At 41.5% G+C, this 10,093-nt stretch overlaps 1 long non-coding RNA gene across 1 annotated transcript; it reads right to left on the reverse strand.

Moving 5' to 3' along the window:
- Positions 1 to 71: 71 nt before the first annotated feature.
- LOC119854774 lies at positions 72 to 5,044 on the reverse strand. The gene is made up of 6 exons (XR_006280709.1): positions 4,935 to 5,044; positions 3,252 to 3,625; positions 2,603 to 2,712; positions 663 to 764; positions 321 to 567; positions 72 to 84 (listed from the first exon to the last, which is right to left on the reverse strand). It is a non-coding gene; the product is annotated as an uncharacterized LOC119854774 (long non-coding RNA).
- Positions 5,045 to 10,093: the final 5,049 nt, after the last annotated feature.

The raw sequence follows: 10,093 nt of genomic DNA on the forward strand, positions 1-10,093 counted from the left end.
TACATTCAATCCTATGATGCCTTTGTTTAAACGATCACTTGTAGTACTTCACTTGCTAGCAGTTTGAGTTTCAGTGTATGAAAACTGCAGTATAATTCTAATCTTCCAAGTTTCCTGTATTGGATTTACAGTTTAGACATCTACTACATCCTGGAAGAAAAACACCATTGTCTGATGATTCAATGAACAGAAAAATAAGTTAACGATCAGCATTTATTCCGTCTTGTGTTCTTATAGGATGGCAGCAGAAATAGTGATGAGAGAATACAATAGACCTAGAGTATACGAGCACTAGTACGATATTAAGAACAGGAGAATACTCTTTTCAAGACAGCTTAGTACATACAGTGGTACTTGAGAAGCAATAGTGAAAGTTAACACACATACATGCAAAGACAAAATTGAGGATGTTTCTTTCCTTTGCTGACTTTTTTCAGATAAGTTGTGCTTTGCAACAATCAAATTAAAATGCATACAGCACTTTCTTGAAGTGTAAGTACAGCAGGCGGTGGGAAGACTCTTGTATATAGAGGCTCTACGACACACAATCAAGAAGTACAGGAACACCTGAAATAGCGGAGAAAGGAGTTTCACTCAAAGCTGAGATTCATAATACCATTGGTTTTGTTAACACACTCTCCTGAAATTTACTTAAGTCTTACGCTGCTTGATTGCTTATCATTGCTTGTAGTGCAGACCTGTATATTTTAATGAATCTGCCTCAAATCAAGGAGGCTAGAGAGTTATGAGGACAGGAATTGGCTCTGAGTATTAATGGAAAAAAGGATAAACCAAACAGAAGAGCTAAGCCTTTTCCTTTTGTTTTCCACTATGTCTCTGAAATTCAGACCTCCTTCATGTGTTTTCTTTTTCCAGTAAAAGGTGAACAAGTGTTTGCCTACAGTTTGGAAGCACTTTTTAAAAGCTCCCAGCATTGATTAATTCCTTTCACTGAAATCAAGGGGAGTTTTTCCACTGACACTCATGAGAGAAGATTTAGCTCAGCACTGGGTGCTTTTGAAAATGCCACCCAGGAACTACACTTTCTCCATAATCGACACGATTTAGCTTTGTGCAAACACAAGAGCCACACTCATATAAAGTTCTGCTGCATGGTAATATCCCACAAAGATACATCAAAAGCGTAATCCTGAACAAGTCAGTAAAGTCCTAGCAAACAAATCCCTTTTACAGGTGTGAGACTACATGGTAGAGATGACAGAATGGCTATTCACCCCACCTATTGCAATGCAACTGCAAGGGCACTGCTAGAGCAGGTCTAGCTGTCTAATTCTTGGAAGGGAGACTAGGGGATATGGCAGTTGCTTTCCTCCGCAGCTCACTCAACAGTAGAGCCATGTTGGTTCCCTGTAGCAAACACCCACTGGCCCCATTCCTGTTTGCATTTGACATACTCTGTTTCTTTTGCCAGAGCCAGCCTTGTGGGTGGGTGATGTGGGTGACTGCCCAGGACACCATGGTCAGGGGGGTGGTGTGGTCAAGAGGCAAGTAGCGGGGCAGGCCTGGGGTGAGAGATCATGGAAGGGAGCGGAGCAGCTTATTGAGCACATGCCAAACATTCCATCTTCCTGGATGCACTATGTTCCAGAGGCCATGCTGATTGACAAGCTCATTGTCCAATCAGTGCTCATCCACACCCTAAAGTGGTAAAATGTGCACTTCTAGTGGCTGATCCAGGGGTGAAGGTTGGGGGGAGGCAGCAGGGGCCAGGAGAGATGGGGATAGGGTGGGGGGCCCAAAGGTGATGCGGGGGTAGGGAGCCGGGGAGCAGAGGAGATGGGTGTGGCACCCAGAAAGGCAGTGGGGGCTAGTGGCACCATAATACAAGATTCCCCAGGATGCCATTTCACCTGAGGCCAGCCTTGCCCTTCACAATTCTGTTCCACTGCAGAATTTCAAGTGCCACCTAATGTGGAATGCCCACCTGCTACCTGTGGTTTACCAACAGGGCTCTCCCCCACTAACAGATGGTCCTTGCTGCTTTCTGGGCTTGCATTCCCTGTCAGGCACTTTGCCCATACTCATGATGATACTTTTCCTTTTTCCGGCCAGCAGCCATCACTCTCCATCTGCTCAGGTTTGAAGACAGTGCCACCACCAGCAGCAGCACAGAAGTAAGGGTTGCAGTACTACAAACCCCCTACAATAATCTTGGGACACCCCCCCCGCCAACTCCTTCTTTGGATCAGGCCAACACAGTTAAATTTCAGATTTAAATAGCTGAAATCATAAAATTTGCGATTTTTAAAATCCTATGACTGAAATTGTCCAAAATGGACCATGAATTTGGTAGAGCCCTACTTACTGCTGTGGTTCTCTATCACAGAGTCAAGTAAAAGGCCTATCTGCTGCTTCCCTAAATGAATATTACAGATGGCCAACTTAGGCCCAAGACAACTTCAGTTAGTAACATAAAGGGTAGGTAAAGAAGGATCTCCCTTCTGTATTAGATACAAATCTGTTCATTGATTGCATTTTCCATCACCCCTACCATTTGACCTAGAACTAATTGATACATCACATCAGAGAAGCTTCTTGATTTATCAAACACTTACAAATATGTATTAAGTAAGTGACAAACCTTATTAGAATATCCTTAATTTTTTCCTTTTGTTAATATCTCTCTTTATTTGACAAACAGAACACACAGGACCACCACAGGATAATGCAGAAATCAGAGCAGATGGATCCCTGTTGAAACAGAAAAAATATTAAAGTCTGTCAACTTAAGATGTACATCTAGCTTTTCATTGACTTTATCATATTGAATGGATTTAAACTCAGACTAGAATATAGGCATTCAGTGCTGCCTTTGACTGGGATGATAGGGCCATTATGGGGAAAGGGGAACGGGGAGATACATTTTAGTTAAACTTCTTTTATCAAAGGATTTTTATCCCAGATTCATAGAAATTAAAAGATACCAAACTCTATTTGGTTATTTAGTCCATAGCCCTGCTTTTTACACCAGTAAGCCCCTTCCTTTCCACACACCCTCCCCGCAACAAAAAAGTATGTCCAATTACTTGCTGTAGGAGGCAGAGAGACTGTGTGCTGGTAGCAGGTTACCTCTTGAGAGGGCTGGTTTAGGCATCAAAGACTTTATTTACACAAATTAGGAAGCAGAGTTATCTAATGGGTGGGGTTTACCCAATAACAACCATGCTTTAGCAGATGGAAACCAGACTGAGACTAGAGATTGGAAGCTCTGCTAGATCAAGTCTGCCTACCTGTGCAGGATTGTTCCTTATAGAGTAACCTCTGGGGTTCTGTCCAGTTTCCATTTTAAATGTTTCCAGTGGGGGAATTTTTCAACGGATAAACAGTTTTTTGCATTTAGGGTTAGGATATATTTTCTGATATTCAGCTAAACTATTTCTTTTCTTAACTTCATCCTTTTGCAGGTCCTCACACCACTCCTTAACACACTGCTCCATACCTTTCAGGTCTTTGCAGTTATAGCCCTCCCCCCACTGACTGTCAAAAACTATACAAATTTAGCTCTGAATTTTCCTTATGGTCAATGCCTCCATGCTCCAAATTAGTTTCACTGCTCTTCTCTAATTTCCTTCCAATTCACCTGCATCCTTCAGGTATTGAAGATCTAGCAAGGAAAAAAATATGTTCTAGACAGAGAAACTATTGCCTTCCTGTTCTGACATAGCTCCAACTTTTTAAAAGATCTTAGCTCCTAAGTGAAGTGACCAGTTTTTGAAGCTACTGTTGAGCCCTTTGGAAAATCATTTAGGTGCCTAAATAGAAGCTGAGGTTTGGTTTGTTTGTTTTTAATTAGCCTATAATATTTCTGTATAGATCCCTCCAAACCTCCTTGGTTTTGTGTTATTATTGCTCTATTGCAATTGTAATCATATATGTAATTTCTTGACCAGTATCACCCTGAAGTATTTCAGTGACATTCCTTTCCATGTCTTTCCACCCACTGAACATATACACATTTGCAATTTTTTTTCCCTAGGGACATTAGGCTGAATCTCATTTTATAATTTCATGGCCGTATTTCTAACCTTCCTCAGTCCCTTCATATTATTCCTCTCGTGTTCATAACACATCCCAGTTCAGTGTGATCTATTCATTTAATTTGCATATATTATCTAATCTTGTTTTTTTCATTTCTTAGGCTTTTCTCTTATTTGTGCTTTGGTATAGAAGGAGTTAACTCCAGAAACTACAATATGGTAGCTTGAAAAAACACATACACAACAACCTTGTTGATTGAACCACATTTTTAGAATTCTGTCTACATTCTGCAACACCTTTTCAGCTAATCAGAAGAACATTTGGCTAAGCAATTCATGCTGAGGGAGTAAGAGCCAAGTTTTAGATAAGGAGTTTGGTCTAAATGGCGGTTGATTATCCGGTTAGTATTATGTACAATGTCTGCAGTAGAAATTATCCAATATACATTTAATTTAGATGGATATTTAAATGTAATCAATGCCTCATCAGAGGGGGTTCTCTATCTCAGGTACGTAACAAATCTCTGCTTTAAAGAGGCATCAATTAATAATGGATAATTGCACTTCTACTTTTCATGAAATTATCTCAAAGTCCTTTACGACAGTACCAAAGGAATGATCCATTTTTACAGATGGGGAGAACAAAGGAAAGAAGAGCTAAGGGACTTGTGCAAGGTTACACAGTGAGTCTGTGGCAGTTGCAAGTAGAACCTAAGTCTTCAGATGACCAGTCCTCTGCTAATTTCTAGACCACAGTGCCCTCAAATCATAAAGGGAAGACTCCTAGCAGCTGTGTTCAGAAGGGGAGGAATCACATTGGGTGGAAGCTGGCTAATGAAAATGTAGTCAACTGATCTGCTTAAATCAATGACATGTCGCTTTAAGGACTGTTCTTTGAGCATGAGCAAAACAAATTATTATTAAATAGTAACTAACAGAGATTCCGTATCTTGTCCGGTAGAGAGTCCTCATGGCAACGCTTCCGCCACAACAGCAGCATTCATTCATGTCACTTGCTACTTGACACTGAAGACAATAGAAACAGAATGCTCCACATAGGCCTAGATAAAGACAAACAAATGAGGCTCAGTCAATATTCTCCCCTTCATTCATGCAGACAGTTAACTTTCACCACCACTTTTAGGAGAGATGTAGAAATGGCTAGAAAATCGGAAGAAGAAAGTTAGGGACGTGCCAATGGATCAGAGCTAGTGCGAAGGAGGGCAAGGTCATTGAAAGACCTTTATAGTGATGTCATGTGAGGCTTTAATAGGCAACTCTTCTCTCCCTCCCCCTCATAATGAATGAAGGCCATTTTTCACTGCCAAAAAAGGTGTGTTTTTATAGTAAATTAGCACACACACACTTTAGTTGTCTCACTGTAAAATTCTAGTGGAGGCGAGACATCATGGTAAAAACTACAATGCAACTAAGCGAGGTGAACTGCAGGTGATGTAGCTAGAGTTGAGCTTGTGTAGGTACACCACTAAAAGCTACATGAGCCCTTTGCCTCCACTAAGATTTTACAGCAAGAAGGTTAACCCATGTTAGTTATCCGGCTGTAAACACACTCTTTTCTGGACCCGTGACCCTCAGCAGATCTGGATGAACTTTCTTTATGTGGGACTGGAGTACAAGTAGTTGCTTTGTGTGAGAACGAGTGGGTGATGTAGCCATCTAGTGACTAGCTCTCAGAGTGGATACAGGAAATACAACTACAAGCCACTCCTTTAAATCAATATAAAATAGACAAATGGGATTCCTCCATCCTTCGTTTAAAGTCAGACCCAGTAAAAGACTGGAGATATAATATTAAGCCAAACAGCAAGACACCTGAAGCCAAAACAAAAATACAATATTTGACTATCCACTTACAGATTCCACAGTCACTGCAGCAATCCATCAACCCGGTCTGCCACAAGGTACTTGGTGCATTAGCCACAGTAAGTTGGGGCTGTACAACGATGACTTGGGGAGAGGTCATGTCTAGTTTCACCAGCTGAGTTCAGAAGTTTACATTCTGAAAGGAGAACAAGAAAAGGAACGGTTTTGCAAGTTGATTAGGAATGTTACTCACATTTCTTTGTGAAATGGCACCATGTTTCTCACTTCATTGGAAGAAATGCTGTCCATATGATAACTGGATAATTTTGGTGGACACAGGAGGCCAAATTGTTGTCAATGGAGTTGGACCAGGGATGAATTTAGCCCATTTTCTTAAGTCCAGCTTATGAGAGGGTGTAAATTTTCATTCAAAAGCACATTATTTCTCCCTAACATCACATTGGGGCATAGTTCATTCCTGATTCAAAGGAAAGAGTGCCACTAATGGGATAGCAACAACATATCTTCCAGCAGCACCTAATGGTTCCTTGGCCCTCTCCCAGGTGAATTCTAACCTACTCTGAGCCTACTTAGCTTGTGTGATCTGAGAACATCACAACACAACAAACTATGGATGTTATCGTAGAAATGGAAATCTCTCTGTTGCTGCTGTTCTCCAAGAGAACACCCTGAGACCAGAGAGTAGCCCCCAAATCAGGATTTTCCTGCTGCAGCTAATCCTCAGCCCAATTCTGAGATTTCACTCAGTCCTTCCCTCAGAAAAACTTCCTTTGACTTCGCTAATGATTTACCAAAGTCAAGAATTATTCTGACAGCAGTAAACAGCTTGTCAGACATTTTCAGAGAACAACGGGCAAGATTCATGAGGGGGACTTTGGTGCTGCAACACTCATTGTTGCAATACTTAATGTTCAGGCATCCTGCTGCCTCAGGTAATTCACAATCCAGGCACCCAGATCCTATACAGTGCAGAGGGAAATGTAGGTGCCTAGAAAAGTAATTCACAAAAGCCAGCATACTAATTTTTAAAATTTTATGGCACAAACCTTCACTGGAAACATTAAACAATAAATAAATAAACATAAAATTAATTTTCCTCATTTGAAGAAGGATTTGTGGAGTTAGTATATTTTAAAATAAAGTCATTAAATGATTGTACAAAATCTTAAAGACAGAAATAAAGTGTGTGTATGTATTTCATGCCTTTCTCTCATTTTTAGGGGAGAATATTTTTATGCAGCTAGTCCCAGATCCTCAAATGTATCTAGGCGCCTAACTCCTGCCGAGTTCAGGAATAAAGAACAATCTTTAATAATTTATGCACAGTGAATGACTTCACCAGGAGAGAGCAACCTGCCTGAGAATACCCCATAACCCAGTGTTTAGGGTACTCTCCTGGAAAGAGGAAGGTTCAAATCCCTGTTCCACATAAGGAACGGTGTGAGGAATTGAACCCAGGTCTCCCATATGTTGGCTAAGTTTTCTAACCCAGTGGTTCTGAACCTTTCCAGACCACTATCCCCCTTTCAGGATCCTGATTTGTCTTGTGTACCCCCTGTTTCACCTCACTTAAAAACTATCAGGGGGTAGCCGTGTTAGTCTGGATCTGTAAAAGTGGCAAAGAGTCCTGTGGCACCTTATAGGCTAACAGATGTGTTGGAGCATAAGCTTTTATGGGTGAATACATTATCCACTTAAGGACTGACTTCAATGCAACTTAAGCAAGTGTTTAAAGTTAAGCATAGGCTTAGGGCCAGATTTTAAATGTATTTTGGCACTTAAAGATATAGATAGGCGCCTAATGCCCAACTCCCATTGATGTCATTGGCAATTATGTACTTGGCACTTTTGAAAATCCCACTGAGCATCTTCAGGTGCCTAAACACCTTTAAAATCTGACCTTAAGTGCTTCTTTGAATCAGCGCCTATCAGTCTTTATTCATAGGGAAAGGAAACTAATAATGATCCATATGGGCTGTTTAAACTAAAGAACTCTATAGTGACCCCTTGCTTTTATTTCCAGATAAGCCATTATCAATTATTATAATGTCTCCTTTCTTTGATAATGAAAGAACGATTTCAGTAAATCAATAATGACAGGTTTCAGAGTAGCAGCCGTGTTAGTCTGTATTCGCAAAAAGAAAAGGAGTACTTGTGGCACCTTAGAGACTAACAAATTTGGGGACAATGTATACCTTCAAATCAGCAGCACTGCGATGGGTACCCGCATGGCCCCACAGTATGCCAACATTTTTATGGCTGACTTAGAACGCTTCCTCAGCTCTCGTCCCCTAATGCCCCTACTCTACTTGCGTTACATTGATGACATCTTCATCATCTGGACCCATGGAAAAGAAGCCCTTGAGGAATTCCACCAGGATTTCAACAATTTCCATCCCACCATCAACCTCAGCCTGGACCAGTCCACACAAGAGATCCACTTCCTGGACAGTACGGTGCTAATACGCGATGGTCACATAAACACCACCCTATATCGGAAACCTACTGACCGCTATTCCTACCTACATGCCTCTAGCTTTCATCCAGATCATACCACACGATCCCTTGTCTACAGCCAAGCTCTACGATATAACCGCATTTGCTCCAACCCCTCAGACAGAGACAAACACCTACAAGATCTCTATCATGCATTCCTACAACTACAATACCCACCTGCTGAAGTGAAGAAACAGATTGACAGAGCCAGAAGAGTACCCAGAAGTCACCTACTACAGGACAGGCCCAACAAAGAAAATAACAGAACGCCACTAGCCATCACCTTCAGCCCACAACTAAAACCTCTCCAACGCATCATCAAGGATCTACAACCTATCCTGAAGGACTACCCATCACTCTCACAGATCTTGGGAGACAGGCCAGTCCTTGCTTACAGACAGCCCCCCAATCTGAAGCAAATACTCACCAGCAACCACATACCACACAACAGAACCACTAACCCAGGAACCTATCCTTGCAACAAAGCCCGTTGCCAACTCTGCCCACATATCTATTCAGGGGACACCATCATAGGGCCTAATCACATCAGCAACACTATCAGAGGCTGTTCACCTGCGCATCTACCAATGTGATATATGCCATCATGTGCCAGCAATGCCCCTCTGCCATGCACATTGGCAAACTGGACAGTCTCTATGTAAAAGAAAAATGGACACAAATCAGACGTCAAGAATTATAACATTCAAAAACCAGTTGGAGAACACTTCAATCTCTCTGGTCACTCGATTACCACCTAAGTGTGGCTATCCTTCAACAAAAAAGCTTCAAAAACAGACTCCAACGAGAGACTGCTGAATTGGAATTAATTTGCAAACTGGATACAATTAACTGAGGCTTAAATAGAGACTGGGAATGAATGAGTCATTACACAAAGTATAACTATTTCCCCATGTTATTTCTCCCCCCCACCCCACCCCACTCCACCCCCCACTGTTCCTCAGATGTTCTTGTTAACTGCTAGAAATAGCCTACCTTGCTTGTCACCATGAAAGGTTTTCCTCCCTCCCCCCCTGCTGCTGGTGATGGCTCATCTTAAGTGATCACTCTCCTTACAGTAAAAAGAAAAGGAGTACTTGTGGCACCTTAGAGACTAACAAATTGATTAGAGCATAAGCTTTCGTGAGCTACAGCTCACTTCATCGGATGCATTTGGTGGAAAAAACAGAGGGGAGATTGATATACACACACAGAGAACATGAAACAATGGGTTTATCATACACACTGTAAGGAGAGGGATCACTTAAGATGAGCCATCACCAGCAGCAGGCGGGGAGGGAGGAAAACCTTTCATGGTGACAAGCAAGGTAGGCTATTTCCAGCAGTTAACAAGAACATCTGAGGTCTGATAAAACCCATTGTTTCATGTTCTTTGTGTGTGTATATAAATCTCCCCTCTGTATTTTCCACCAAATGCATCCGATGAAGTGAGCTGTAGCTCACGAAAGCTTATGCTCAAATAAATTTGTTAGTCTCTAAGGTGCCACAAGTACTCCTTTTCTTTTTTAGTAAATCAATAATAAGTCAACTCAACATTCATTGGTGTCAAAAAAAATAGTGTCCAAAATCTTGACACATTGGGAGAGTTATTGTGAGACTAGGACAGATTGGACTGCGCATCTGCATTTTGCAAGCGACACTTTTGCACACTTAACACGGGACACTCCCAACTGTGGAATCTTCCATAATAGAGATTTGTATTTTTGGTTTTCTGTGCTCCCTACCAAAACTCCACT

The sequence above is a fragment of the Dermochelys coriacea genome, chromosome 4 (assembly GCF_009764565.3).
Source record: "Dermochelys coriacea isolate rDerCor1 chromosome 4, rDerCor1.pri.v4, whole genome shotgun sequence".
NCBI lineage: Eukaryota > Metazoa > Chordata > Testudines > Dermochelyidae > Dermochelys > Dermochelys coriacea.